The sequence below is a fragment of the Otolemur garnettii genome, unplaced genomic scaffold, assembly GCF_000181295.1.
Source record: "Otolemur garnettii isolate 467f Iridium unplaced genomic scaffold, OtoGar3 scaffold00138, whole genome shotgun sequence".
In the NCBI taxonomy this organism is placed as follows: domain Eukaryota; kingdom Metazoa; phylum Chordata; class Mammalia; order Primates; family Galagidae; genus Otolemur; species Otolemur garnettii.
Genome location: NW_003852533.1, coordinates 612,770 through 618,367, shown reverse-complemented (window position 1 = coordinate 618,367; position 5,598 = coordinate 612,770).

The window sequence follows — 5,598 nt, the reverse complement described above, 5'->3', positions numbered from 1 at the left end:
GTGGGTTGAAGAGTGAAGGAGAGATTTTAAAGTAGAATTAGCACACGTAGACCTCTCTTTCAACAGCAAGTGAAAAAGAAAAAGAGGGTAGAGGTTATACAGAGGGGGCAGAATTAAAAGCATGCTTTTTTTTTTAAATATAAGGCAAAATAGAAGTATATTTATGTATGAAGCAAGGAACAAGGCAGGGAAGAGAAAGAGATATATAGTTTAGGAATGAAAAGTGATGAAAAAATGCTCCACAAGGAAGGAATGTCCATATTTCAGTAGAGAGAAACACATAATATGTGAGGAATAATCACGATCAAATTCCATAGAAAATCTAATGGGCTGGAACAGTGAAGATGCATTTGGTGTTAGATCTCTGGTGACCTTTGGTGACCTTCAACAGAGCAGTATTGGTAGTACGGTAGACTCCAAGTCAAAAACCAATCATTGACTGATTGATTGCCAGCTTGGGCCTGAGCTACTGGATGTAATTAAGTTACGGCTCTGAGATCATAAATAGATGAATGAGAGATAAATTAAGTGTCTGAATCATTATTTGTAAAATGGACATACTTTAATTGTCTAGTTCATAGGATTGTTGTCACTATGAACAGTGAGTTAATACACATAAAAGGCTTTGCACAGAATCTAGTACACAGTAAGCATTTACTAGAAGGTGGTTCCTTAATTGCAAAAGATATTGCAGTTTTGTTTTGAAACTATATAAAAATCATATTGATAGAAAATAAACTGCTAGTATGTGTGGTAAATAGGAGAGGAAGCTGGAGAAGTTTCACATTTAAATCGCTTTTTAAAGAATTGTGTGTTTGCAAAGAAAGTAAGAGAATGAAACTTGGTGACAGACTACTAGAAAATATTTTTGGAGAGGCCAGAAAGGTTTGTAGACCGAGGATAAGGAGTAAGTAAAGAAGCAGAAATTGATTAAGAAATAAAGAATGGATCAACATTCTGGAGGAAGGAGAAGCAGCTGAAGGCAGGAACGTCAGGTGGAAGTGTTAGTGTGAGTGGGGAGCATGTGTCTTCTGTTAGACGGGATCAGTGAACAAGGAGGGGGGAAGCTAGAAAGCGACTTATCAGTGAGGCCAAGAAGTGATGCTCGTGGGTCTCTGGGTGAAAGAATGGCACACAGAGGGCTTAGGAGATGAGACGCATCTGGTGAGCATGCCGGGGACGGACTTGGGTTTATAATCTCCAATGAGAACAGAAAATACGTGAGACAAACTTCACTTTTTCTGGAGACCGAGAGAACAAGAGACAATAAGGGCATTTAGGGAGCATTTAGTTGGTAGACACGTGTCGTTTCCATCACTGTTGCAGTGTGCACAAAGGACAGGTGAAAATGAATGGTTCAGATCATTTTATGTGAAAATAGGCAAGATACAAAAAGAAAAAAAAAAAGAGGTTAATATCCTGTAAGTACTCGCTGCATCCCACAAGCTCATTCTAAGCATTTTACATGTATTACTTAATAATTTTACTTGAGACAGGTGTTATTGTTATTAGCACTTTGAAATAAGAAAACTGGAGCATGAAAATGTGAAGTAATTTCCCGAGTTTCAATCATAGCAAGTGGCAGAGCTTGGATTTTAACCTTGGTAGCGGTAAATACAGAGGGTCTTGGTTTACATGCCCTTGTAAGGCTGTATCATGGCTCAGAGGGCAAGTGAAGTAAAAGGGGTTAGTGTTTATAAAGGTAGGGAGGAGTGGTGAGACAAAAAATAGTTTTGAAAGCAAAGAGCAGTTTTATTATTTATTAGGGAAGAGGAGCATTAGTGCTTTAACAAATATTTTTGTGTCCCTACTACATGCTAAGAACTGTTTTAGATATAGTGAAGAAAGTATCATTAAGCAAGCTTTACCTTTTCTTCAAATGATATCCTTCCTGGGAGGGATAATAAGTTGAATTTTTAGCAACTTAGATTAAAGATCTTCAGATAAATTCCATGATGCACTGAGTCAGCAGGGCAGCCCTGGAGAGAGAGAGAGGGCTGGAAGTAGAACAGGAGATTGTGAAGAATGGGGAGGTATGAGCCTCCAAAAAGAAGCCAATTGTTTTGATGAGGGTAGATCATACTAATAATTATGAAACTCACTAGTGCCTGAGTATGTTAGAGCAGAAGGATTTTAACAAGGAGTTTGTCTTCTGTTTTTATGTTTGGGGATCCTATAGCTCAGTGGTTAGAGTGCCAGCTCTGTGCACCAAGAGTAAGAGGCTCGAACCTGTGGTGGGCCTGCTTAACAACAACAAAAATTATGTTTGATTTTTCACTTGGGAGTAAGGTTTTCTGTCTTTGTGTCCACTCATAAGACACCAAGGAAGAGTCCTTGGTGTGGGGTGTCAGTTACCTACTGCTGTGTAACACTGCCCCAAACTCAATGGTGTGAAATAGTAAGCACCTGTCTCTGCCCCCACGGCTGCCAGTCAGCTGGGAGGTTCTGCTGGACTCGACTCACTCCCTTGACTGTGGTATCTGCAGTTGGGCAGGCCATTCTACTGTTCTGTAGACTTACTGGCATGTGTTGGGGCTACCTGGCTGTCTGCTGGTCCGGGATGGTCTTAGATGAAACAACTGGGCTACTTTCAAGTCGTGTCTCACCTTCCAGCGAGCTAGTCCAGCTTGGTCTCACAGCAGAAGCACAGTTTGGAGAAAACGATGAAGGAGCGGCCCAGGCTCAGGACCGCACGCTCTCACTTTAGCCATGTTCTGTTGGCTAAAGCAAGGCCAGCCCATGTTTCTGGGCTGGAGAAAGAAAATCCACCACTTTATCATTAGTTATTATTATTTCAGATTAACATAAGATGATTAGGTTACATGGTTTGTGTTTGTTAGGTAAAATCTAAGTTGTGGTTGAGCCCCTCACCGGGGAGATGTGCCATGTACCCCTGCATTGTGCTTGTCAGGTGAGAGCTCACCCAGCCCCCCACCCCCCGCCCTCCTCCCTCCACCCTCGCTTCTCCCCCCACTTCACGAATTTAATTTTGTTTTTCTCTCATGTGGGCATGCACTTGTTCCCTACCAATTTCATTTTAGTATTGCATACACTGGTTATCTGGTTTTCCACTCTTGTGATGCTTTATGAGAACCCACCTTTTGATGTAAATTGCTAGAATGTCACCTTGCAAAGTTAGGTACAGGGAAAGATGAAGAAAAATTGGGGCCATCTTTTTGATCACTTATCACTAGTGGCTTCATGCTACTCTCATTTTCCTTGAATATACAGTTTGCTGCTGGCCTATTCGTGACATCTTCTCAGCCCTGCTGTGCTTCTGATACACATCAGCTTAAAATCCTTCAGTGGCCCCACTGGTGTCCTCATAGGAAACCGCTATTCTCAGCCAAACGTGCACAGATGCTGGGATCTGGCCTCTGCCTTCTTCTCCATGCACCCTGTTCTTGTGCTGTGGATCCCATCACACCCGTGTGCCTCTCTGTAACTCTGAATGCTCTCTGTCCCTACAAACATCTCTTTTGTCTCTGCGGCTAGACTTGCCCCCTTGGCCTTTCTCTATTCATATACCTATGTTTAAATTATCAGAATCTCCACCATAAAATTAAATGAAGAACATTAGGAGGTTATCGTATGATTACCATTGGTGAGATTGTTTTGAAAGAAAGTTTTCCCGGAACCAAACTCCCAAGAAGGACATAATTCAGGTTTATACAAAGGGTAGGTGGTATTAAATATTTAATCTTAGTGGCATGTATGTGTGTGTGTGTACGGCCATATATATGGCTAAAATTTTACAGTTAGAATTAAAAATATTTTGCATAGAATTTCAGTTGCTAATGAGGTGATTATCTGTGGTCCATTCTCAAAACTTCTTTTTTGGTAAAATGATTTGAGACAGAAAAACAGACAAAAAAAGCCCTGCAGCTTTGCTGGCACTGCCTGCCTCTGCTGAGTCTCCCGACAGCTCAGCTCTCCCTACCCGCACATCACTGCTCTCCCCTGCAATTGCTTGCTTGTCTGCTGTCCCCCTAACTTCTGCAATTCTCATCCTTCCCCCTCCATCATCTTGTTGTGTGGCAGTTCCTGGGATGCAGCAAGCAGACGAGACAGTGCTTCCCAAAGGTACCATCCAGTGATGTCATCTGCACTCCATGGGCACAAGCCGTAGTACTGGAGTTTGATTTTTGTTGATTGACTTGCAAATGCCAAATATCAGCTGTTAGGGAAGATTCTGGCAAATGGGGCATGATTGTGATTTGCTGTGCAAATGTCACATTCTGGCTCATGGTTAAATCTCTTGTACTGCACATCAAAAGCGTCACAGCTAAACAATCTGAGGGATTAATGGCCCCTCGTAATTTTTGTGCTGCTGATGGCAGAAGGATTTATCTGATCACTGGTGTCAGTGTAGGCTTTGGTTCTCCTGGAGAACATTTCCTTTTCTATGTTGAAAGCATTAGGAAATGCACTCAAATTACAATTCTAAAATGTTTGCTTCAGAGTACACAAATGATCTGTTACTATTTCACTGTCAGTCATTTCAAGTATTTTTGAGAAACGCCCCACCGTTGATCATCCTTCCTGTTCACAACATCAATGCTTTTTTGGTGAATTTTTTCTGTGATAACTCTTACAGGTTAACTTTTGAGATTTTTGATTCTTCATTGTTCTGTCATGACAACTACAGATGTATGTCCTCACTGTCTCTAAGCACTAATAGGTGCTTAAGATACTGTTGGCTGAATTACTTCTGGTAGCCTGTCTAACAGTGTTATGTGACACTCATTTTACTGTCCACAATTTACCTTCTGCTAAACATTAGGCCCTTTTTCTTTCTTTCTTTCTTTTCTTCTTCTTTTTTTTTTTGTAGAGACAGAGTCTCACTCTATCGCCCTCAGTAGAGTGTCATGACCTCATGCCACTCACAGCAACCTCCAACTCCTGGGCTTAGGCAGTTCTCTTGCCTCAGCCTCCTGAGTAGCTGGTACTACAGGCACCTCCCACAACACCCGGCTATTTTTTTGTTGCAGTTTGGCTGGGGTAGGTTTTGAACCCACTGCCCTCTGTATATTGGACCTGTGCCCTACCCAGTGAGCCACAGGTGCTGCCCAAGACCTTTTTCTTATCTTGCGATTCCCATTTAGTTTTCAAAAGTTAAAAATGCCCATTTTCTCTAGGAGGGCTCTTTATAGGATCCAGTCTCAAAGAGAACTGTGTGGTGGTTGAGAAAGAGAAGGTGTTGAGAGATCTCTTTTTGTCTCTTACAGGTTTACTGAGAAAGAATACTTGAGAATGTATTATACATAATTACTTCACAAGGAGCTCTTTAAAATCCCATTACAAGATTTCTAATTTAAGTGGCAAAACAGGGGGAAAATCAGATCTGGTCTCACTTAAATCCAATATATCATTTTGTAGAATTCCAAGTCTGCCCTGGGAGTGTAATTGTGGGAGGACTCTCTGAGCCCTGTTTCCCGTCCAGGGTTCACGGACAGCATTATGGTGAGTCTCCCGCATGTGCTCATTTAATTTCAGGGGTTGCTGCACCTAACAATAAACCAAATTTGAGAGCCCGAATCCGGATGTATCTTGTCACTTTCTTTTGCAGTCAGTTCAATCAAATGTCATTCTATTCAA